We start from the raw sequence: 26,328 nt of genomic DNA, 5'->3' as shown, positions 1-26,328 counted from the left end.
CTTTGTTGAGCTTAAGATTTGCCAATTTGCACATCCCTAAACTGACCTAATTCACTCTTACTGAACCAATATATGGAATGAAATGCATTTATCATTCATTTTGCATTTATTGCTCTTTGTGATGCTTGGGTCCTAAACTGTATACAAATAATATATATTAGGGGAAAATGAATACAAAAATGTATACAAAATTGCATACAAAAAATTGTGTAAAAAACTGTGTATACAAGGGGAATTTCACAAACACGTATGCTGGGGGGGGGAAAGCATAAACAAATGCATATATTAGGGGAAACATGTACAAAAGAATTGTGCAGTTTGTGCAGGTTTTTTTTGTTTTAAGCAACCACAACTGTAATACTTTTGCAGCCTGGTGCAGAAATAGGATGGAACAGATTTTGACTTGAACTCATGTGGAACTGACAAGGACTAAGGCCTCAGGCCTGAACCAAGCTACCAGTAGTTTTAGGGGGGGTTAGATGATCCATAATGCTCTCTGACTTTGGTTCAATTGGCTGCCTTAACAGGCCTCTTGATTTACCAGGATGAGTCAAAGGTCGATAGCGCGGCCGCAGCACATCCCATACTAACAAGCCGGAGTGTCTTATCAGGATGTGCCTGGGAAGTGATGCTTGTTTGCCTGAAAGCTGAAGGTGTCTGTGCTGGAAAAGCTCTTATTGTTTCCCTTCTGACCAAGCACTGTTAGCCTATGCAGGGAAAGTTGTAGATGAATGCTAAATAATGCTCGCTGTTGTTATACTGCCTCACTGCTAACATGTATGGTATAAACCCATTGTACCCATTGTGCTCTGGGTTCAGAGAAGCTGTCTGATCCAACCATTTGGTATGCCTGTGTGCTGTAAGTTACTCAATAAAAGCTCCTTGTAAGCATACCTGGATCTGGCTTATCATTATCTCGGCACCTCTGAACCTTAGCAGCCCATGGCCAGGGCATACAGACTAACATAGACAGATTTCTTTGTCCCTCATCAAAAAAAGACAATATTGGGCTAGATGGAGAAATGGACTGAACCACTGTAAGGCAGCATCTTCCATGGTACAATTGTCCAAGCATGTCCCTATTTGCATATGGGAAATGTTGGAAGGCACAGGTTGGCCTTGTAGGGCATCTGCTGAGGGCCCTGGAGGTGCCCTCCATCGATTCCATGATCTGCTGCACAGCAGCAGACATAGCTGCCTGCCCTCTCTCCCTCCATGTAGTGGAGACAAAGATTGAGCCCACCCACCATCCTTCTTGGACATTTGTGGTGCCACCTGGGATGGAGGCTCCTTTTCTCCCCCCGCTTCTAGGCAAAATGAGGGCAGGCAGCAATGGCTGCTGTTCCCCCTGCCACCATTTGATTGCATACCCACATGAGCAGCAGGCCCTACCAAGAGGGAGAGGGGAGTGAGCAGTGGCTTCTGCCACTAGCCTTTCATGCGGCTCTCTCTTTTTCCCTGGATAGAAGCCGCCACCTAACCTCTGTCAAGACAGGGGGTGGGTGGGCTTAAAATAATAACAGAATGCTCAGGAAGTAGCAGGAGCAAATGGCATCATGCTTAAGACCCTCTAAATCCTGAAGTCGGTGTGACTGGAGGGTTATGTATACTGCCTGTCAATCACAGAAGCAAGGTTGCACTGAAGAGCTCTGAGTACACACATTCTCTTTTAGCTAGGGATGTCATGGCTGTCTGGTTGGGGGTTGAGACCTGGTGATTTCTCACCCGCTTAGCCCCCCAGACACCAGTCTGCAGATCCCTGTGTTTGCCCGACTCAGTCCATGCTGAGTTAGGCAAGCACCGGGCTTGACCTTTTTCATAGAGGGCCATTTATGCCTGTAATCATTTGTAAATGGGCCATTTTACAACTACCATTTGCAGAATAAGGCCCTCTATGGAAAAGGCAGAGCTATAATTTTTGCATAAAATGGTGGCTCAGTGAGGGATTGGGAGGCCGTGTGGTGAGCATGGTCTAGCAGCTGGTGGGGGTCTGGCAAATGGTGCATGAGGCTGGCTGGGGTGATTTCATCCATCCCTAATTTTAGCTCACCAGGCTAGGCCTCAGATGTTGAGATTCTCAATTCATTCAAGTCCCAGAGTCCATCCATTATGTTGACAGCCCATTACTGGGAGCTTAGACCTACACAGGGTTGGGGAGGGAAAAGGCTGATATGTCTGTCCAAAATGGTCCAGTGCAAAGGCCATGATGGAATTCAAGGCACCTTCATTGTGACTCCCTCCCCTCCCATGATTTGCATTCAGAAGGTCCCAGGTTCATCCCCAATGTCTCCAGGTAGGGCTCTGGAAGAATCCTGCCTGAAATCCTGGAGAGCTGCTGTTGCCAGTCACTGTCGACAATGTTGGGCTCTATGGTCCAATGGTCTGACTCAGTATAAGGTAGCTTCCTATGTTCCTTTTTCCGAGTAAACATATTCAGGATTGCACTTTCAGCCTGTCTTCTCTAGAAGACTTTGGGACTGAGGCTGTAGCTCAGTGGTAGAGTACATGCTTTGCATACAGAATGTCCCTGTTTCAGTCCCCAGCATCTCCAGGTAGAGCTTGGGGAGAATCCTGCTTGAAGCCCTGGAGAGCTTCTGCCACTCAGTGTCAACAAGGGCTAGATGGCCTGACTCAGTATAAGGCAGCTACCTATGTTCCTGTGATCCATTGGTGCACTCTCTTCACCCACTGTATGCCCCAGCCATGGGCTGCTAAGGTTTGGAGGTGACAAGATAATGATAAGCCAGATCCAGGTTTGCTTCCAAGGAGCCTTTATTGAGTACTTACAGCACACAGGCGTACCCAATGGTTGGATCAGACAGCTTCTCTGAACCCAGAGCCATGGGGTACAATGGATTTTATGCCATACATGTCAGCAGTGAGACAGCATGACAGAAGCAAGTATTTATTAGCATTCATCTGCAACGTTCCCAGGATAGGCTAACAGTGCTTGTTCAGAAGGAAAACAATCAGAGCTTTCCCAGCACAGACTAGGGGTGGACGAAAGTCACTTACCTGTCGTCGAAGCTTGTTCGCGGTGGGGGGGAGGTGCTTCGTTGTTCCCCCGCGAAGTTCAGGCCGGGGGGGGGAGGCTTCCCGCCTCGCCTGGACGAAATTCAGGCCGGGGAGGAGGCTTCCCGCCTCGCCCGGCCATGAACTCCAAAGTTTTTTTAAAAAAACAAAAACGCCCCCGTGATAGGCTACGTGACGATTAACGTAGCCTATCACGGCTAGATCTGTAAAGTCAGCTGTGATAGGCTACGTTAATCGTCACGTAGCCTATCACGGGTGACTTAAAAAAAAAAAAAGCGCGTACGCTAATGGCGGCCCCCATAGGGAGCCGTCATTCGCGTTCCTTATTTGGTCACTGTAGTCTACGTAAATCTTTACGTAGACTACGGCGAAAATAAAGGCAACGCAAATAGCATTCGGCCTCACCGAGATCCATGGCGGAATTCTCTGCCATCCTTACATCCTAGGCCCTGATAAGATACTAGCCTTTGTTAGCATGCAATGTGCTGAGGCTGCACATTGACTCATCTCACATGCTCAGAGGCCCACTAGCAAGGGAATTGCACTAATAATGAACTGAAGCAAAGCATTATGGATCTTTTGGCCCCTCTAAAACTACAGGTGACTTGGTTGCAGACCTGGGGCCAACACACCAATGTACCACGAATGCACCCTTCTACTTTGCAGCACAGTCTGAACTACTTAAGGACATCAATTAACTGCATCTGACACTTGGAGTTTTTATTGCTCAATAAAATGTTCCTGAGACCTCAGGATATCTGGAACCTGCTGCTGTGCATTTTCATTGGGATTAATAGTCTGGTTTTCAATTAATTTTAATAACTCTCCTTGGAAAAAAAAATTCTAAGCCTTCTATCCACAGCATATAATCCTGAGGTTCACTAATTCGGTAATCTCTTGTCAGTTTTCAACAGAAAGTGGCCGGCCCAGGCAAGAATCCCCCCCCCCCAAGTTCTTTTCTAATTAAAAGATATATTTTTAAATATAGGCATCTGGTGTTCACATGATAAGACTGGCCTTAATTTTGTTCTTTCTTCCAACAGAATGAGTACATGTTTCACTTGAACTGGAAGCCAGTTTTCTTGGAGAGATAGCTTTCATTGCACAATGTAATATTAATGCCTCAAATTTTATCATCCCCTGACTTTGGAAGTAGGGATGGACGAAAGTCCCTTACCTGGTCCCGCAGCTTGCTTCGCGGAGGGCGGGAGGCGCTCCATTTCTCCCCCCGAAATTCTTGGTGGGGGGGAGGCGCCCCATCCCTCCCCACCGAAATTCTGGCCGGGGGGGAGGCGCCCCGTCCCTCCGGCCAAATTCTGGCAGGGGGGGAGGCGCCCCATCCCTCCGGCCGCGAATCCTCCTTGCCAGCCGGGATGCAAATGGTGGCGGCCGTAGCCGCCGCCGTTTGCGTCCCTGCAGTCAGCTGTGATAGGCTACGTAAATCCTTACGTAGCCTATCACGGCTGACTTTGAAAAGAAAAAAAAAAGTGCGTACGCAAATGGCGGCGCCCATGGGCACCGCCATTTGCATTCCTTATTTGGGCATGTGTAGTCTACGTAAACATTTACGTAGACTACGGCGAAAATAAGGGCAACGCTATTTGTGTTGCCCTTACTTTCGCCGTAGTCTATGTTAATGTTTACATAGACTACACGTGCCCAAATAAGGAACGCAAATGGCGGTGCCCATGGGCGCCACCATTTGCGTATGCGCTTTTTTTTTTTTTCCAAAGTCAGCCATGATAGGCTACGTAAACATTTACGTAGCCTATGACGGCTGACTGCAGGGACGCAGTATTCGCAGGACAGCAAGGATTCGCGGCAAAACGGCAGGACAGCAGAATTCGCGGCCGGAGGGACTGGGCGACTCCCCCCCGGCCAGAATTTCGGCCAGAGGGATGGGGCGCCTCCCCCCAGCCAGAATTTTTTGGGGGAGGGATGGGGCACCTCCCCCCTGCCCAGAATTTCGGGAGGAGGGACGGAGCACCTCCTCCCTACCGCGAAGCAAGCTGTGGGATCAGGTAAGGGACTTTCATCCATCCCTAATACATTTGGTGAATGCAGATGAAACAATGTTGACAAACGTGCTTGAGTCGATGGGAGAAAATGTCTACATTTCAAAAAATGTGCACAATTGATGTGTACATGTGGAAATATATGCATGGAAATATACATATAAAAAAAGTCACAATCTGATATGGACTTGAAGCAGAACAAGCTTCAAGATGGAATTCGGAGAACTTCAGCAAGCTTGAGTTTTGTTGATTCGCATATCACTACAAAGAGGTGGGGCAGGTATCTTTATATGACCCCATGAAATCAATGAAGAATAAATTAAGGCAATCTAAATTATTCATACCATAATCCCACAACAAAACAATGGAATCATGGATGCCCTTTACATGTGCATGGAAATATGCATAATTTTTCATGTGACCCCCCCCCCCCGGAAGTCACAATCCAATATGGACATGAATCAGAATGAAATTCAGAGAACTTTGATGATTTGGGGGGAAACAAAAAAACAAATAAATAAACACACACACACACACACACACACCTCTGCCTAAGACCCAAAAGACCAGCTGACTGTCAGAGTACACAATACTGGCCTAAATGAGCCATCCCCAAACTGTTGCCTTCCAGATGTTTTGGATTATATTTCCATCAGCTCCCAGCATGGCCAATAGCCAGGGATAATGGAAGTTGCAGCCCAAAACATCTGGAGAGCACCAGGTTGGGGTAGCCTGGGCTAGGTGGACCAAGAGTCTGAATTGGTGTGAGGCAGTTAGGGATGTATGAAAGTCACTTACCTTTCGCGGATTATATTTATGGGGGGGCGTTCCGTCCCTCCCCCCAGAATCCTTGATGGGGGGGGAGGCGCTCCATTCCTCCCCCCCAGAATCCTCCATGGCCGGCTGTGCTAGGGGTGGCAGGCTGTTCCACCACAGATTTCAGGGGGCTGAATGCACTGGCATTTGGCCTCACCGTGATCTATGGCAGAATTCTCTGCCATCCCTACAGGCAGTTCCATATATGGGTGGTGTGAGACTTGAAAAAGTGATGGATAGGTGGTGGAACTCCTCCTGCTCAATATATTTAACCCATCTGAAGTTGGCTTCAGCCTCCTTTGAGCTGGGCCTTGCTCAAAAAGGGGCTTGCATCCTGTTTCTATCTCTAACCATCCATCACAAACAGCCTCTCTCATCATCCTTAAGGAAGCAGAAGAAGCAGAAGAAGCAGAAGAAGCAGAAGAAGCAGAAGCAGAAGCAGAAGCAGAAGAAGAAGAAGAAGAAGAAGAAGAAGAAAAAGAAGAAGAGGAAGAGGAAGAGGAAGAAGAAGAGGCTTACTTATAGGAAAAGGGGAACAAGTGGCTGAAGTCTCACTTCTACACAAGTAGGGATATCAGATAAATCTGCAACAGATTCACATGAGTTCCAAATTCTATAAATCTGACCTGCAGATTCTGCAGTAGACTAGATTTTTCCAAGTCATGCAGACTTGTGGAGAGGTTTGTTTGTTTATTTGTTTGCTTTTGAATAGGGATGTCCGTGAATTCCTCCACAAATCTCGGGGAGGCCGAATGCCAATGCATTCGGCCCCCCGAAATTGTTGGTGAAATTCTCCGCCCCCCCTCCCCCCCAGGATGGGACTCACCTCCCTCGAATGTCCCTCTCGAGGGCGAGTCCCGGCGGCGTTTCGGCGGCGTTTCGGCAGGGGCAGCGGCCGGTCTTCCGACCGGCTACCACCGCCGCCATTACAAGATGAATGAAAATTAAAAAAACACACACCTGTGATAGGCTACGTAATGATTAACGTAGCCTATCACAGCTAGATTTCCAAAGTCAGCCATGATAGGCTACGTTAATCCTTACGTAGCCTATCACAGGTGACTTTGGAAAAAAAAATAGCATTGCCCTTATTTTCACCGTAGTCTACATAAATCTTTACGTAGACTACCCAGGCCCAAATAAGGAACACAAATGGCGGCGCCCATGGGCGCCGCCATTTGCGTATGCGCTTTTTTTTTTCAAAGTCACCCGTGATAGGCTACGTAATGATTAACGTAGCCTATCACGGCTAGGGTTGGACGAAAGTCACTTACCTTTTCTCGCAGCTTGTTCGCGGTGGGGGGGAGGCGCTTCGCTGCTCCCCCCGTGAAGTTCAGGCCGGGGGGGGGAGGCTTCCCGCCTCACCCGGCCAAAATTCAGGCCGGGGAGGAGGCTTGCTGCCTCGCCCGGCCGCGAATGCGAAAGTTAAAAAAAAAACAAAAAAACGCCCCCTGATAGGCTACGTGATGATTCACGTAGCCTATCGCGGCTAGATTTGCAAAGTCAGCCATGATAGGCTACGTCAATCATCACGTAGCGTATCACAGGTGACTTAAAAAAAAAAAAAAGCGCGTACGCGAATGGCGGCCCCCCATAGGGAGCCGACATTCGCGTTCCTTATTTAGTTGCTGTAGTCTACGTAAATGTTTATGTAGACTACGGCGAAAATAAGGGCAACGCAAATAGCATTTACGTAGACTACAGCAACCAAATAAGGAATGGGAATGGCGGCTCCCTATGGGGGCCGCCATTATCCGTACACACTTTTTTATTTTTTTTTTAAGTCACCCGTGATAGGCTACGTGACGATTGACGTAGCCTATCACGGCTGACTTTGCAAATCTAGCCGCGATAGGCTACGTGAATCATCACGTAACCTATCAGGGGATGTTTTTTTTTTTTCTTTTATTGCAATGGCGGCGGCGGCAGCCGGTCGAAAGACCGGCTGCCGCTCCCGCCCTGCTCGAACACCCGCCGAACCGCCAGCCGGACCCGCCGCCGGGAGGGACATTCAGGGAAGGTAAGTCCCGTCCTGGGGGGGGTGCGGGGGGTGGGGGGGTGCGGGGGGCGGGGGGGTGCGGAGGATTTCTCCCTGAAACTTGTTCAGGGGGCCAAACACGTTGGCGCTCGGCCCCCCGAAGTTTCGGGGAGAAATTCTCCGCCATCCCTAATCACGGCTGACTTTGGAAATCTAGCCGTGATAGGCTATGTTAATCGTTACGTAGGCTATCATGGGTGTGTGTGTGTGTTTTTCATTCACTTTTTTATTTCGCGGCCGGGGAGACGGGGCGCTTCTCCCCGGCCTGAATTTCGGCCGGGCGAGGTGGGGCGCCTCCCCCCCCGGCCTGAATTTCAGCCGGGCGAGGCGGGGCGCCTCCCCCCTGGCCTGAACTTCGGGGGGAGAACCGAAGCGCCCTCCCCCCACCGCAAAGCAAGCTGTGGGACCAGGTAAGTGACTTTCGTACATCACTACTTTTGAAGGGGGATTTGGACAAATGCGCACTTGCACTAATGCACATTAGCTCATTTGCGCAAGTGGAATGTTATTCTTGTACATCCCCCCTTTTTTAAAAAAATCAAATTCCATCAATGAGTAGACAAAGGGACAAAATGTACCTGGCATTCTGCAAAATGTAGATCCGTGCAAAATCCGTACACCCCTACATGTAGGGCAGGCCCCAGAAGGCACTTCCTTATCTGGAAATTATAGAGAGCTAGAGAGTACGGGGATTGTAGTTAGTTAGTATGTTCATGTGCTGGGAAGTTGTGCTAAGCAAAGGGGGTTAGGTTGGCAGGGGAGGGAGGAACTGTGTTTCAGCCAACTGGCTTTTCAAGCATCAAATTGAGCACTGAGCATCAAATGCTCAAATATCCCCCACCCCACAACATTCACTCTACCCAGGCAGAAATGAAGATGCTGGCATAGGGGTCTTTATTTTACCCCCTTTTCTCCAATGTTGGCCAAAGCTTTAGCACAGCATTCCCCAACATGGTGCCCTCCAGAGGTTTTGCACTGCAGTTCACATCATGCCTGACAGTGGTCTGTGCTGCTTGAGGCTAATGGAAGTTGTAGTCTAGAATAGCCAGAGGGCACCATGTTAGGAAAGGCTGCTTTAGCATAATCTTTATCTTACTAAGAAGTAGGGAGAGCTGAATCTGTCAGTTCCACTTTCTCCTGTGTTCATTCAAGTTCTTCTTCAAAAAAATCTGGAAATTTTGGGAAATTGTTCTAAAAAATGCACCAAAACAAAATTCTCCGCCATCTGCACCAGCCAAATTCAATGGGTGCAGCTGTTCCCAGCATGGAGGGGAGATATGATGGGTCTGCCTGCCTTATAGTTGATAAAGATGAGGAGCCTGTTAGAAAAAAAGAGGTGGCAACCCTAGTTAAGCACTAACATGCTTGGAAACACCGGGATTCAATCCCAGACTTCTAAGAGCAAAGCACTCAAAGCCCTGGGCCTGGATGGACAAATCCGTCAGTTTCAGTTTCTCTGATATTTGATATCATCATCATCCTGAATATGGAGGAAGTTGCAAATAGGTATGGATGGATCACCCTGCATCTGCCCCAAGCAGCGCGCATCGAACCCCCTGCACTTACCCAACCCAGGTGAGCAGCACAGGGTGAGCTGCTGGGCAGTTCACAGGGTGCTCAGCAGTGGCGCTCAGGCATCTGCTCCCTCAATGGCCACTATTTGACAGTGAAATGGCTGCTCATTCTTTTCCATAAGTATCCCCTCTACACAAATGGGGGCTTTAAAAGGTCAATGTCTGCAACATTACAGGCATTTATTCTATGCATTCATGGTCAGTATTCAGCAGAGGAGCCCTCCAAAGCCAACTGTCTGCAGGTGACTATGAATAATTTCTTTAATGTTCAGTCCTTATTCTCACTGCAGCTCTACTTAGTCTGCAATCCTATAAACACTTAGCTGGAGGTAGGTCCAACTGAGCTCCATTGCACTTACTTCTGACTAGGCAAGTACAGGATGGCACAGTTAATTCCTGTCAATTATATGATTGGACCACCTCAACCAAAGCAGACTTTTGTTTGGTATGCATCTTCTCTCTTTCTCTCCATTTTTTTATTCTGGCAAATATTGTAAGTGGTTGCTGTCCTCCCCCTACCTGTCAATCTATAGGAACAGAGGAAGCTGTCACAGTGGTCCATCTAGCCCAGTAGTGTCAACACTGACTGGCAGCTGCTCTCCAGGGAGTTTTCCCACCCTGAACATGGAACCTTCTGCATGATGCAGGGCATGTGGTCTACCACTGAGCTACAGCTCCTCCCAATCTTATTCCCAGTTGTATTTATTTGGGAGCTCCACTATGTCTGGGGCTGGAATTAGGGATGCAGGGACTGTGTAAAGTCTGCTCCGACTGTGTTTCATGGATCATCAGGAGGCTTTTGTTCCATTGTCTGCTCACAGATGGATGCTTTTATTTTTTTTGTCATGCAGAAAAATACATAAATAATTACCTAAGAGGTTTTGTAATAATTTACATAATGTACGTAACATTTAATGTACATAAATGTTACGTATATTTAATGTACATAGCGTTTAGCTTATTGTCCCCCATTCCATTCAACATTTCCCCAGCAGAAACTTGTGTATTTTCCTATGAATCAATATGCCTAAATTTCAGGAATGTAAAAAAAATCAATCAATCAAAAAAAAAAATCTGGAAGTCCATGGATTCCGCGTGGCCTGAGGGGGCCACTCCACAGTGGATTCTGCAGGTCGGATTCTTAGAAATCTGATCTCATTTTAGTCCATCTTGAATTTCTCCAACATCATTGGCTGGAATCCATATTTCCAATGGATCATTTTGATAAGGAACATGCATGCACGTGGCAATGTGAGTAGCACATATGCACCAATAAGATGAACCAGGCAGGACCAGATGAGGGTGTTTGTTTCCTGGACCCTTGAGAAAGCTTATGATAATCAAACCAGTTTTGAATCAAGATGAAGGGAGTTCAGCCATAATTAATAGCTATTCCACTGGCCTAAAACAAACAAACCAGAAGAAGCAGAAGAAGCAGCATCAGATCTAAAGTGGTGCCTTTTAAAAATCAATTCCTGCCACTGGGCTCATTTCTAATAATGGATTTTAGATAGGAGGCAAGCAAGGGAAAACTCCTTTCTGTCAGTGAATCCTTCCAAATACTCTCTAATAACTAATGTAGCTCTGAAAAAGTCTATGTTTATTGAAGAATCCCTTGAATCTTCAGTTGTGTCTCAAATCAGATTAACCTGGCACAGGGCTGAATAACCAATCCCACTCAGCTTACCAGGAGGGCAAGGATGTTCTTCTGTATGATCTGCAGACAGTTAAAAATGAGGTCCAGAGAGAAGGATATCTCAATGTCATCTAAAAGCAGGGCTGGGGAATAGAGATGTTGTGAGCATCCAATTTAGTCCAGGATGCCTGCAAATTCCCCCTGCCCAGCACTCCGGCCTATACTTGATGAGCTCCAGGGCACTGATGGACCTGGAAGATAAGCCTCTGGAGCTCAGCGAGCAGCCAGGAACAACCCGGACTTATTTGTGTGCATGCCCCAATGGCAAGAGTGGCTGGGGCATGTGGAGCACCTCCTCCTCCTCTTTCCAGGTTGGCTATCAAGGTAGCTTGCAGGAGATGGCTAGTGGCTGGGGCGCTGGCCAAGGCCCCATCCTGCCCAGTCGGCTGTCAAGGAAGCCCTTGACAACTGGTACAGGCAGGAGTGTCCTCGATGGAACCAATTGCTTTTGCCATGGCCTCCTCCGAAGGAGGCCAGAGTGAAAGCACTGGGGGCTGGCCACACAGAGGTCTGGGCAGTCATGGCCTTGTGTGCATAAAACACAAGGGTTGACTGCTGGAGTCCTTGGCACTGAGAGGAGGGATGGCTCGCACAATTTGGTGGGCAAAGGCAAGCATGGAAGCTTGCCAAGTGGGCCCGGGCTGTGCGAGCAGGAGGCAGGGATATCTCATGAAGCTCCTCCGCTCCCCGGACAGAGGAGGGTCTGTCCATCCCTACTGGGGAAACTTTTTTGGTCCAAGGGCTGGATTCCATTTCAGAGAGGCTCTCGGGGGCCACATTCCAGTGGTGTCCAGGGCCACAGGCAAAAGTGGATGGTGCTGAAAAACCAAAATACACCATTATTATAGGGTTGGCGGAGAATTTCTCCCTGAAACTTCGGGGGGCCGAGCACCAACGTGTTCAGCCCCCCGAACAAGTTTTGGAGAGAAATTCTCCGTGCCCCCCCACCCCCCCCGGGACGGGACTTACCTTTGGCGAATGTCCCTCCTGGCAGCGGGTCCGGCCGGCGGTTCAGCGGGTGTTCGCCCGGGGCGGGAGCGGCAGCCGGTCTTTTGACCGGCTGCCGCCGCCGCCATTCCAATCAAAGAAAAAAAAACAAAAACGCCCCCGTGATAGGCTACGTGACGATTAACGTAGCCTATCACGGCTAGATTTGCAAAGTCAGCCGTGATAGGCTACGTCAATCGTCACGTAGCCTATCATGGGTGACTTTAAAAAAAAAAAAAAGCGCGTACGGATAATGGCGGCTTCCATAAGATTTACGTAGACTACAGCGACCAAATAAGGAACGCGAATGGCGGCTCCCTATGGGGGCCGCCATTAGCGTACGCGCTTTTTTTTTTTTTTAAGTCACCCGTGATAGGCTATGTGACGATTAACGTAGCCTGTCACGGCTGACTTTGTAGGTCTAGCCGTGATAGGCTACGTTAATCGTCACGTCGCCTATCACGGGGGCATTTTTGTTTTTTTTAAAAAAACTTCTTATTTCGTGGCCGGGCGAGGCGAGGCGCGTCCTCCCCGGCCTGAATTTCGGCCGGGCGAGGCAGGAAGCCTCCCCCCCAGCCTGAATTTCAGCCAGGCGAGGCGGGAAGCCTCCCCCCGCGGCCTGAACTTCGCAGGGGGAGCAGTGAAGCGCCTCCCCCCCCACCGCGAACAAGCTTCGAGGACAGGTAAGTGACTTTCGTCCATCCCTACATTATTACCAATTTATAGTAGAAAGCATGTGAAGCACGAACACCATGTCTACTCACAAATAAGCAGGACAAGCCTTTGCATGTCTACTCAGAAGTATGCTGGACTGAAACACTCAATAGCACTTTGATATAGCATCCCATCTACAAGCCTCTGCATGCCTACTCAGAAGTAAGCAGGACAATACTCAGAAGGAAGCAGGACTCAGCTGCTTCCTTCTCTGACTCCAATGGAGATAAGCATGGAGAAGTGCTTATCTCTGCAGCTGATTGGGAATAAAATCAGTCCTAAGCAGGGAAATGAAATTATGCCTGATCTGCTGAGGCAATTTGTACAAATTAGGAATGTTGCACAAATCAAACTGGGAATCAGGAATGAGATGAATGCGAGCACATCTTCAACAATTTGCAAACATCTCTGGCTGACAATGCTCATGCTCACTATTGGAGCTTCAAATGGGACACACTTGCATGTTTTGCAAGCAAAACAGGCATTTTCATACATTGTTGTTGTGTTGTTGTTCAGTCGTTAAGTCATGTCTGACTCTTTGTGACCCCATGGACAATAGCATGCCAGGCCTTCCTGTCCTCCGCTCTCTCCCGGAGTGTGCTCAAGTTCATATTCATTGCATCGGTGATGCTATCTAGACATCTCATCCTCTGCCGTCCCCTTCTTTTGCTTTCAGTCTTTCCCAGCATCAGGGTCTTTTCCAGGGAGTTTTCTCTTTGCATTAGGTGGCCAAAATAGTTGAGCTTCAGCTTCAGTATCTGTCCTTCCAATGAGCACTCAGGGTTGATTTCCTTTAGGATTGACAGATTTGACCTCCTTGCAGTCCAGGGGACTCGTAAGAATCTTCTCCAGCACCAGAGTTCGAAAGCATCGATTATTTGGCACTCAGCCTTCCTTATAGTCCAGCTCTCACAGCCATACGTTGCTACTGGGAAAACCATAGCTTTGATTATATGGACCTTTGTTGGCAAGGTGATGTCTCTGCTTCTTACTATGCTGTCTAGGTTTGCCATAGCTTTTCTCCCAAGGAGCAAGCAACTTTGAATTTCATGGCTACAGTCACCGTCTGCGGTGATCTTGGAGCCCAAGAAAATAAAATCTGTCACTGCTTCCATTTCTTCCCCTTCTATATGCCAGGAAGTGATGGGGCCAGATGCCATGATCTTCATTTTTTTTAATGTTGAGTTTCAAACCAGCTTTTGCACTCTCCACTTTCACCCCCAAGAAGAGGCTCTTTAGATCCTCTTCGCTTTCTGCCATTAGGGTGGTATCGTCTGCGTATCTGAGGTTGTTGATAATTCTCCCGGCAATCTTAATTCCGACCTGTGAGTGATTCATCCAACCCGGCGTTTCTCATGATGTATTCTGCATATAAGTTAAATAAGAACAACCAATAAGGCCTCTTAAGAATATCTCAGGGGTCGACTGGGTATATATGAGGGAAGCTAGTCAGGTAGTTCTCCTGGTTCTAAGCAGTTTACAGATTTGTTTGTCAACCACCAGACCTTGAACATGGCTTGGTAGCTAACAGGAAGCTGGAGAAGTTTTTTTTTAACACAGGTGTAATCTGTGTATATTGAGGGGCTGCATTCTGCACTAATTGCAGCTTCCAACACAGGACATCCCTGTTTAGATCGCATGGCAGTAGTCTGCTCATGAGTTTACCAATGCATGGATCAGAATGTTCTCATTATGCATGGATGGACTCACCTCCATCCACACTGCCGGGCATTCACCGAGCTTTCATCATCTGTCTGCCCCTGCTTGGCTCCCTGGATGAGCTGCCACACAGTCCACAGCTGCCCAGCGAGCACCTAGCAGCTGCCCAACCCCTCAGCAAGCTGCCATTTTGCAAAAAAAAATGTTGGCTCAGGGTTTTCCATAAATGTAATGCTGCATAAATGGTGTCCGCAAAGGGGCCATTTATGCAACATTACAGGTGGAAATGGACTCGTGGCTTGGAGAGTGAGGCCTGGTAAGCATGGCAGCTTGGCAAACTTGGTCTGGGAGGCTGAGCGTGGGGGAGTCCACCAGACTCTACCCCCCTTTTGGACTCCCGCAACATCCTTAGTTCTCATTCACATGGATGTTCAGTTCTCATTAATGGGGTTCTTTCAGAGTGCAGCCCTGTGATATTCTAGGGGTTCCCAGCAAGTTTTTGACTGCTAAAGGTCACTGAGCAAGTCACTCAGCCTGTCCATCAAGTCTAGACTTCCCCTAATATACCCTCAAATCACCCACTGTCACCACCACCTACTAATTCACAGAGGGCAGCAGGACTCTTGGCTGTGCAATTCAAAACCAGCACATGGGGCAAGATACGTTATTTATTTATGGAACATAATATCCAGAGCGAGCGGTCATAGTTTGATAAAGCATAAGAAATAAACAGGTAGGAGATGTGCACATGGAAATGCATACAAATTATCATGTGAACTTAAAAAAAACCCCAATAATGATACATTGATGTGAAATTGGAGTGAGCCAAAGTTAAGGTCAGAAAAATGAGAAATTGAGCAGAAATGAAACTGACAGGTTCTCCCATCCCTAAATATAACAATACAATGTATGGAACATTTAGCTCTTTTTGCCCACCTAAAACCTACAGTCAGTGCATATCATTCCCATTGGGTGATCCCAAGTTCTAGACTGATGAAAGAGGTTTGAAAATGCCTTCCTTAGGATGGATGAATTGTGTACCTTCAGTGCCACTTGACTTCCGCAGTTTGCAGCCAGTGCTCTGTTCCGTCCTTAACAAACCCCTGGAATTCTCTTTTTTTTCCGCTCCGAAAATTGCAAAGATAAATCTGTACTGACAACCATAATTCTGGTGCCCAGACATCTCTGTGAGTCTGCATAACTTCTGTAAGAATGGCTATTTTTCGTAGATATTTACATATTTTTTCCCCTGCTCTGAGACATGCAGTAATTTGTTGTTGTTGTTCAGTCGTTCAGTCGTGTCCGACTCTTCGTGACCCCATGGACCATAGCACGCCTTCCTGTCCTGCGCTCTCTCCCAGAGCGTGCTGAACAATATTGTTCTTTACAGCATCGGATTTTCTTTTCACCACCAGACACATCTGCAGTTGAGTGTCCTTTCGGCTTTGGCCCAGCCGCTTCACTCTTTCTGGCGCTACTTGGAAATACCCTCTGCTCTTCCCCAAAACACTTCCTCCTCCTAGGGGCTTCCCAAAACAAGGCTGTCCTAGGCATGCCTGAGCGATGCACTCTTTGTTTAAAGCAACACTGTTTGAAAGAAAGAAAGAAAAAACCTTTTAAAATGACCATGCCGGTCAGGAGCCCTGCACGAGGTATTATTCTCCCTGCTAAGCTTTGTATTTCCACATCCAGTGTTGTTGTTGACGTTGTGAGGCTAAAATGGAGAAGAGAACCAACCCTTTGCATGTCTACGAAGGAGTAAGTCTTATTGAGTTCAATGCGACTTACTCCTACACATGTCAGCACCCCACTTGCCCCCAGCTCAGCTTTGTATTTCTACATCCAGCTGATGATCAAACCTCCTGTTAAGTTATCTCACTGAGTGACTTTGGGCTGGCCTCTAACCACTACACCACACTTCTGTTATGAAACTCATGAAAAAGAGACAGTATAATGGAAAGTTCTTTCTGAAGCAGTCACACTTGTACAAATGCAGCATGAAGAGAAAGATCAGCAACCTTCTCTTTATTTGAAGAAAAAGCACACTCTGCACATGCTCAGGGAATGGACAAAATGAGGAATAAACATAACAGGGAATATGAAGAACTGTATTATTTGTGTATGTGTGTGTGTGTGTGGGGAGATTCTCTCTCAATCCAGCTGTTTCCCACTGGCTGCTGGCTCCGCAGGACCTCTTGGTGCCGTTCTGCAGATGATTCCATGGCATGGACTGAAGGGAATTCGATCCCATTTCAGTCCGTGGCAGAATTCTCTGACATCCCTAGCCTTCCTATTCCACTTTCTCCACACTATCCATGCAAGAAAAGAGGAGAGGCAAAGTGAGAGGATACAAAACGGTGCTCAAATATTGGCATTATCTTGAATGAGGCTTTGCTCGGGCATCTACTGGAAGCAGATCTGTCCCCCACCAGGGATTGATATTACTCGGAAGTCTGCTATGAAATCTGGACATACCTGGCAGCTGTTGTCAGGCACTAAAACAGCAGGACTGAAATATGTATGCCTTCCTAGATAATCAGCAATAACGATGAACTAATAATGGCAGTTGGAGTAATTTTCCTTTCCTCAGCAGATAGCCAGGTACACTGCAGTGGAGGGAGGCCTGCCAACACTAATGGTTGTTTGTTTTAATGGCCCAGGATGTTTCTCCTATTAATGTCCCTTCCAGGCTATTGATACAATGAGTTAGCATTACTGGGAAGGTCAAGTAACATCTCTCCTGTAGGGTTGCAAAATTAGACCTGTTTTTATATTTTAAAAGGCACAGACTTATAACTCAATTGGAAGCCATCAGGGTCTTAGATGTGTGCTTTACCTTACGGAGGCTGAAGAATGTCTTGTTTTAATTTCTGAAAGTAATGTTTTCTTGTGGCATAGTGATTACCACAATGCCAAAGCAGACATGACTTGGAGGGAGCAATCCTATGGCCGCTAGTCAGAGGCTAGACGGCCATCGGATATGTGGTTTTCCAGAAACTGACCTCGGAGCTCATGCTTCGAGGTTGGTTCTTGGAGAACTGACCTCCCCCTCCCTTCCGCACTGCCTCGCAGGCTGCACGGAACAGCCCCATGCTCTGGCCTCAGAAGAGGAGTGCAGAGTGGCCAAAATGGGGTGTTCCAGGGGGCATTCCAGGGCAGGGAAGGCGGAAATGCCGGTATGACACATCCTAGATGTCGTCCAGCAGCCTCCTCCCCCACTCCGTCTTCTCGTGGCTAGACAGCCGTAATCAGCTGTCTAGCCACAAATACAGGGCAGGAGAAGCACCGAGGGGACGATCCCCTCTGTGCTTCTCCTGCCCTGCACTGGATAGGCAGTTGCCTCTGAGTTCGTGGGGTGGCCACCTATCCCCATAGGACTACACCCTAAATCTGTGTCTAGCAGGTATATCTCCCCTGCCCCATTTTTATTCTAAAATAGGCATTGCTGTTTTGTTTTGGCAATTGTTTAGAAGATTTTCACTTACTTGGGAAGAAGGGTCCTCTTTCTGAATTGTAGGGATGGGGGAGAATTTCTCCCCGAAACTTCGGGGGGCCGAGTGCCAATGCATTCGGCCCCCCGAAATCGGCGGTGAAATTCTCCGCCACCCCCCTGTAGTCTACGTAAAGATTTACGTAGACTACAGGGACCAAATAAGGAACGCAAATGGCGGCGCCCTATGGGCACCACCATTTGCGTACGCACTTTTTTTTTTCCAAAGTCACCCGTGATAGGCTACGTGATGATTTATGTAGCCTATCACAGCTGACTTTGGAAATCTAGCCATGATAGGCTATGTAAATCGTCACGTAGCTTATCACGGGGGTGTTTTTTTTTTTTTTTTACTTTTTTTTTTGCAGCCAGGTAGATGGGGCGCTTCTACCTGGCCTGAATTTCGCCGGCGAGGGATGGGGCGCCTCCCCCCGGCCTGAATTTCGGCCGGGCGAGGCAGGGCGCCTCCCCCCCCTTGCATGAACTTTGGGGGGAGAACCGAAGCGCCTCCCCCCCACTGTGAAGCAAGCTTCGAGGACAGGTAAGGGACTTTTGCCCATCCCTACTGAATTGACCATTTGCCTTCAGCATGAACTGACTGGTGATATAATAGGGATGTCAGATAAATCTGAAATGGAAACAAGTGAGTTTGGATTTTTATGAATCTGACCTGTGTTTTCCACCTCCCTTGTCGGGCAGATTCCATGGACTTGTGGGCCATTTTTCTAATCTTCAGGAATTTTGCACATTGTAGGAAAATATGCAAAACAAATCAGGTCAAAAATGTGCATTTCCCCTGTATACTGAAGTGTGAAAATGCACCTTTGGGGGGATTTGCACACTTTGTCAGAATTTGCATGTGCAAATTAATGCACATTTGGAAACAAAAAATCCAATACCATTGATGGATGAATGATGAAATGAAAGGCGCCTGACAACCTATGAAACACAGACAGAATGGATTTTACATGATCCATACATTCCTAATCACACGTGTTCCCTAATTGCTATTATTGCTTATGTGGCTGCACTATAAAGCATTGCCATCTCTCTGAATTGACTTCATTTGCCGTGTATGGCCTGACTTAATTCATTTATAGGGCAATCTTATGCATGTCTGCTCAGAAGTAAGTCCCATTTAGTTCAATGGGGCTTACTCTAAGGTAAATGGGCATATTATTTTAGCTTTGAAATGTAAATTGGGTTGTTTGCCTTCCCCAGTAAAATTTCAGTATGGAGATTTCATGCACAAGTTTTGGCATATGCTCTGACTCAGTGTTAAGTGTCCCCTGGACGGGGAAGTGTTAATGATTAATATCTTGAGCAGGATTTTTTTTTTAAATAGATGATGGATTTTCCATTCCTTTTAGCCCTTGTGCAGCACAATCCAATGTATAATCTCTGTGAAGATTTCTTTTCCCCATCTTTGGATTTCTAGCCCAGCTCAAATGAAGAATGTTTGAAGTTCAACAACAGTGTAATTGGGGTATATGCCCTCCTGAACCTTGGGGCACACAACTTACAGATATTATTGCTGAGGACTGAGGATCATTTTTCTGCCTTTCTCAATTAGCAGGAAGAAGCCAATCTCAGTTTAGGGATGTATGAAAGTCACTTACCGATTCGCAGATCTGCTTCGCAGTGGGGGGGAGGCGCTCCGTCCCACCCCCCGGAATTCTGCCCGTCCAGCTCCGCTCTGCAGGGATTCTGCGGAGCCGCTGGCTGGCTCTGCCGGCAGCTGGACATCCGGCTGCTGGGCAGCACGGATGCAAATGGCGGAGGCTGTAGCTGCCGCCGTTTGCATCCCTGTACTTAAACATGATAGGCTATGTAAATATTTACGTAGCCTATGACGGCAAAGTAAAAAAAAAACGCATACGCAAATGGCGGTGGCTACAGCGGCCGCCATTTGCGTTTGCTATTTTTCACTGTTCTAGCTAGGGATGGCAGAGAATTCCGCCACGGATCTCAGTGAAGCTGAATGCCAATGCATTCGGCCCCCCGAAATCTGTGGCAGAATGGCCTGCCCCCCTCGCCCCCCCGCGGATCCCCCCCAGGATGAGACTTACCTGGGGCGGATCTTCCGGGCGGCGGCGGCTGCGGCGGCGGCTGCGGTGGCTGGTCTTCTGACCAGCTGCCACCGCCGCCATTTGCAGTCTTGTCGGGGTTGTTGTTGTTATTTTTACAAGACATGATAGGCTACGTAAATCTTTACGTAGCCTATGATGGCTGGGTAAACAACAACAACAACAACTGCATACACAAATTCTGTTCCTTATTTTTGGCCGTCTTAGTCTACATAAATATTTATGTAGACTATGATGGCGAAAATAAAGGGGAATGCATATAGCGTAGCAGGCGCTATTTGCATCCCTTTTTGATTCGCCGTTTTAGCATACGTAAAGATCAAAGCCGAAGCCGCCGCATCCACCCCAGGTAAGTGCCGTCCCGGGGTGTTCCGTGGGGCGGGCGGGGGGGCAGGAGGCCGTTCCACCACAGATTCCGGGGGGCCTAATGCCAGTGCATTCGGCCTCACTGGAATCCGTGGTGGAATTCTCCGCCAACCCTACTCAGAATCCCAAAATTTCCTAACCAAAATGCTTTTGTACAGCAAACTAAAAGAGAGAGCTTCTTTAGGGCACATCCATAAGAGCCCTGCTAGACCAGACCAAGAAAATCTACCTAACCCAGTATCCTGTTTCCAACAGTGGATAGCTAAATGCTTCTGAGAAGACCACAGACCATCAAAACAATACACAGACACCCCCGCCTCCTGGTAGATTGTCTCTACCTATATGACTTCTACACATAGAAGTTCTATTTAACTGTCATAGATAACAGCTATTGGTAGACCTATCATCCAGCATTTATTTATTTGACAATATTTGTGAATCACTTACATTGAAATAAAATTCTAATGGATGTACAGATGTAAGTATAAGATCATAATTAAATACTGCTTATTATTACTCTATACTGAAGATAAGATTACCTCCCTGTGGTGGCTTGTTGGAGAAAGCATGCTTGCAGTAAGTGCTACAAACCAAAAGTATTAGCTTCTGTCTAATTTATGCACCTGATCTCATCTGATCTCGGAAGCTAAGCAGGGTCAGACCTGGTTAGTACTTGGATGGGAGACCACCTAGGAATCAGGCTTCCTGCACTGAGCAGGAAGGTCTTGTAGGCCCCTTCCAACCCTATGATTCTATTGCTTATGGTTTATAGTAGTAGGGAGCTCCAAAGTATGGATGCTATGATACTTAGGGATTTAAGAAATGACTTACTTGTTTTGTTTCATGACATCTGCGGTTGGGGGGAGGCACTCCGTCCCTTGACCCAAAATCCTAGGGATGTACAAAAGTGACTTACCTGTTCGCGGATTATGTTTATGGGGGGGGGGCATTCCATCCCTCCCCCTGGAATCCTCGCCGGGGGGGGAGGCACTCCATTCCTCCCCCCCAAAATCCTCAAATGGCCGGCTGTGCTCCGCAGCAGCTCTGCGGAGCAGCTGGCCAGGCCCAGCCAGGCCAGAGCCATCCGCAGCCAGATTTCCGGCCACGGAGGGCTCTGGGTAAAAACAAAAACAAAAACCGTGTACGCAAATGGTGTATGGCTGCCGCCATTTGCATTCCTTCTTTTTGGCTGTCTTAATCTACGTAAATATTTACGTAGACTATGACGGTGAAAATAAAGGGGAACTCAAATAGCATAACGGGCACTATTTGCGTCCCTTTTTGATTTGCCGTTTTAGCCTACGTAAAGATTTAAGTAGGCTAAAACGGGGAATCAAAAAGGGATGCAAATAGCGCCTGCTACGCTATTTGCGTTCCCCTTGATTTTCGCCGTTATAGTCTACGTAAATATTTATGTAGACTAAGACAGCCAAAAAGAAGGAACGCAAATGGCAGCGGCCATAGCCGCCGCCATTTGTATATGCGTTTTTTTTTAAACCCACCCAGCCATGATAGGCTACGTAAAGATTTACTTAGCCTATCACGTTGTGTTTGTGTTTTTTTTAATACCTAGCCATGATAGGCTACGTAAATCTTTACGTAGGCTATCACATTGTGTTGTGTTTTTTTTTCAAGAGTGGAAATGGCGGCGGAGGCAGCCGGTCGGAAGACCAGCCGCCGCCGGAGCCGCCGCTGCCCGGAAGATCTGCCCCAGGTGAGTCTCGTCCCAGGGGGGGTCCGCGGGGGGGCGGGGGGCAGGCTGTTCCACCACGGAGTTCGGGGGGCCAAATGCACTGGCATTCGGCCTCACCGTGATCCGTGGCGGAATTCTCTGCTATCCCTACAAAATCCTCGCCGGCCAGCTCCACTCCACAGCGACTCCGCGGAGCTGCTGCCCGGGGCTGTCCACAGCGACATCCAGCTGCTGCTGGGCTGCGCAGAGACCCAAATGGCGGCCACCGTAGCTGCCACCATTTGTGTCCCTTTTTTTCCCTGTGATAGGCTATGTAAATATTTACGTAGCCTATCACGGCCAAAAAAAAGGGAACGCAAAGGGCGGCAGCTATGGCGGCCGCCATTTACGTTCCCTTTTTTGCCATGATAGGCCATATAAGTATTTTCGTAGCCTATCACGGGAAAAATAGTGAAGTGAATGGCAGCCGCAGACGCGGCTGCCATTCGCAAAGCAGCGTGAATGGCACCCGGTAGGTGCTCTGTTTCGCGTGCCTTTCGTGGGGTGGTGGGGCAGGGGGGCTTCATTCTGCCACAAATTTCAGGGGGCCGAATGCACTGGCATTCAGCCTCACTGAGATCCATGGCAGAATTCTCTGCCATCCCTAATATAGGCTCTGTTCTGAGCCATCATGGGCTGGGCCTCTGAAACTTTGGACACTACCATGTACGGATGTCTGTCGCTTGGGAATCTAGTTATTTTTTTGGCTCAACAGAGTTCCACAGTGTGTATGACTCACTTTGTATCTGCAAGCCAAGCTGTGGGCTGCTCCCTGAAATCCAGGAACTATTTTTCGCTCATGTTGGGGGGTAAGGTTCTGCAATTCTCAGAAATTTCTGAGCAGTTTGTAAATTGCATCATTTGCACACATTGGGCCATAATTTGTGGGAAATGTTCAGAACTGTGTACAAATTGCAGAACCTTCTGGAAAAAAAGCATAATATTCCCAGAAAAACTACAAATTGGCCCAACTTGCTACAGATTGAGGTGGGTGCCACAGCAGAAACTGAAACAAGGTCTGTGGGGCTGAGCCTCCACCCTCCAAACTCCACCCCACAAATGGATTTCTCAGACATCCTTATTACCAGGAGTGTATCTCCAGATGAACACAAAAAATGAACATGTAGGTGGCTTGGGGAGTCAAGTGATTTCCAGGAATTTGTCCAACTCCCCACCCCCTTCGAAACCATTTAAATCAGCATCCATCACCATATCTTGGGGCAGGGACTGGGACACATGGAGAAACAGAGGGCTGGACCAGTGTGCATCACCCCATCCTCTGACAGTTTTAGCACTCACACCTTCAGGTGGATGCTTCAATAGGGCTATCATTCCACTCTACTTTGTGTGCTGATCAGATCACAAATTGGAACACACTGAAGAAAAGCTGTGTGTGTGTGTATTCTGTAGTGTATAACAACCTCAGGTGACCTCTGTGAGACTATCATGTATCTGAGTAGGCCTCAGGCCTAGCTTTACTACTGTGAATGGAGCATGAAACAGTTGTGGTTGCCTTGGTTATAGCGGCTTGTGGAGGGAGGCTTTGGGTAGCTTAAAACTTTAAGAGAGAATTTACCACTCTTTTGATAGGTCAGGTGGGTCAATTAAGAAATTTGGCAGTTATGGGCTCCATGGGGGAACATGATTAGCCAGGAGTTGATTTTTGTTTGGGGCTTGTTTGTTTTAAGTGCAGGTAGAAGTCTGTTAGAACCAGTTAGGACAACTGAAGGGTGGATGATAGAGAGTATGGGTTACTGATAGTTGGCTGAGCAAGGGAGCTGTTCTCAGAGCCGGAAAAAAGGAACACCAGTCTGAGAGTACTCTGGTCAGTCTGTGAGATGGTGATACTTCAGGCAGGCAGCAGAACCCAGCACCAGGGGTGATTCAGTCAGATGTCTGACCAGAAGGGGCTTCAGCAAGTGATCCCTGAGGGTCATCATCCCAGAAGCGAGAGTCAGCAGGAAGGGCTGAAGATGGCTGTTCATTCCAAGTTGTGAGAGATTGGCTGGGGTGGAGTTTAGGGAAATTGGATCTAGGGGGAAAGCTATTGAGAGTTCATTAGCAGGGAAGACTCTTTTTATTAAGTACAGTAACAAAGGATACTTCATTGAAGTATGCTTAAGTATCCCCATCCTATAATTTGAACAACATTCCCTTATGTACAAAATCTCCCTTAATAAACCTCCTAGTTTAATTGTTTAAGCTGTCTGCAGTGTTGGTATCTATCTCAGGCCTAAACCCTGAGACTAGAGGTTTTAAGATATTCCAAGAGAACTGGTGGTAGCAGAAAAGGGTCAACTGGTAGTACTCTGAGTTATAGTGGCAGAGAGTGCCTTAGGCCCTGAAATATAAACATTACTAAATACAAACAAACAAGACCCCATAGGTGAGACCATTTTCTACGCAAGTACTGTATGAAGTTGTTGGTTTCATGTCTTAAAGAAGACACTGAGAAACCAGATCATGTCTACTTGTGGTCAACTGGGATGGTGAGATTTACGTAGACTACAGCGACCAAATAAGGAACGCGAATGGCGGCTCCCTATGGGGGCCACCATTAGCGTACGCACTTTTTTTTTTTTTTAAGTCACCCGTGATAGGCTACGTGACGATTTATGTAGCCTATCACGGCTGACTTTGCAAATCTAGCCATGATAGGCTACGTTAATCGTCACGTAGCCTATCACGGGGGCGTTTTTTTTTTCTTTGATTGGAATGGCGGTGGCGGCAGCCGGTCGAAAAGACCGGCTGCCGCTCCTGCCCCAGACGAAGACCCGACGAACCGCCGGCCGGACCCGCTGCCAGGAGGGACATTCGCCAAAGGTAAGTCCCATCCCGGGGGGGGTGCGGGGGGGGGGTGCGGAGAATTTCTCCCCGAAACTTGTTCGGGGGGCCGAACACATTGGTGCTCAGCCCCCCAAAGTTTCGGGGAGAAATTCTCCGCCAACCCTAAAGCAAACGAATAAAAATTGGCAGGGTTGTTTGTTTGTTTGTTAGAAGCATTTGTTGTTGTTCCATTAGAGTACAAGGTGCTGCCATCACTTTCAGAGATACCTGACAGATTGCTTGCTTATTTTAGCCAGATCCCACAGGACTAAATGTGATCATTGCATTGACACTTTCAAAGAGAAGGAAAGCAAGGGGGGGTCTAGTTATTACTCTGGCAGAGGGGCACAAACAGCTGAAAGGAACTGGTAGGTCATGAGTATAACACAGAAGAGGCCCCTGTTTCACTTCTCTACAGTTTTGACATTGTTGCTTGTGGCTTGTTGATTGCTACATGGGGAGAAACAAAAGAAAAAGAATGAAAGCTTCTTTTTCCACTTCACCAGACTTTTTGTTTGGTTTTAATACAAGCATGGATGGGATGCAAAACATATTGTATACTTATTTTTTGTTGGGGATGGCACTGAAGTTTGGAAGTGGGGTGGGGTGGGATGAAAACTCCCCAGTGTGGACTCCCTGGGCCATCATTAGCCAAGCTCAACAACTTGTTGAAATTCCAGCCCAGACGGAAACAAGCTTAGAATCAGAGACTGGACTGGAAAGCCATCTGTTGGAAATACTGTATCCCTGGTTTCCTGGGTCAACTGGCGGCTGGCCTACAAGCCCTTCCTCCTCCAACTCTATGATTTTATGACTCTTCCCCTCCAGTCCAATTTTGGAAGGGGAAGCATTCACTTTTGGTCATACCCTCTGTAATCTGTGACTGTTTTTAGGTTATGGATGTGCCACACACATAAACACCATCACTACTGACAAATCCCCCTCTTCACTGCACTGAAGCCTTTGGCAAATACCCAATACTATGCAGCAACAACCCCAAACACCTAGGAATAATGTGACTCAAAGATATCCTGAACCTGCAGGTAGGGTTGTCTGAGGAATTAGTTTCACTTCATTTTTTTATCAGGATTCAGCCAGTTTGCACCTTCCAGACCGAACATGAACTCAGATGCGATCTGCAGTTGAAGTCCGTACACTTCTGAGCTTGCCATGTGATTTGAGGACTGGGGGGGGAAGCATTCAACAGTGTGTGTACTTTTCAAAAATGCACATGAAAAAAAAGTTTACTTTTGAAAATGCAAAACAAAATACACTTTAATCCATGGGAGAAGAAT

Source organism: Heloderma suspectum, chromosome 5 (assembly GCF_057233095.1).
Source record: "Heloderma suspectum isolate Gila_16-S chromosome 5, 16-S_ref, whole genome shotgun sequence".
Classification (NCBI taxonomy): domain Eukaryota; kingdom Metazoa; phylum Chordata; class Lepidosauria; order Squamata; family Helodermatidae; genus Heloderma; species Heloderma suspectum.
Note: the sequence above shows the minus strand (reverse complement) of the source record.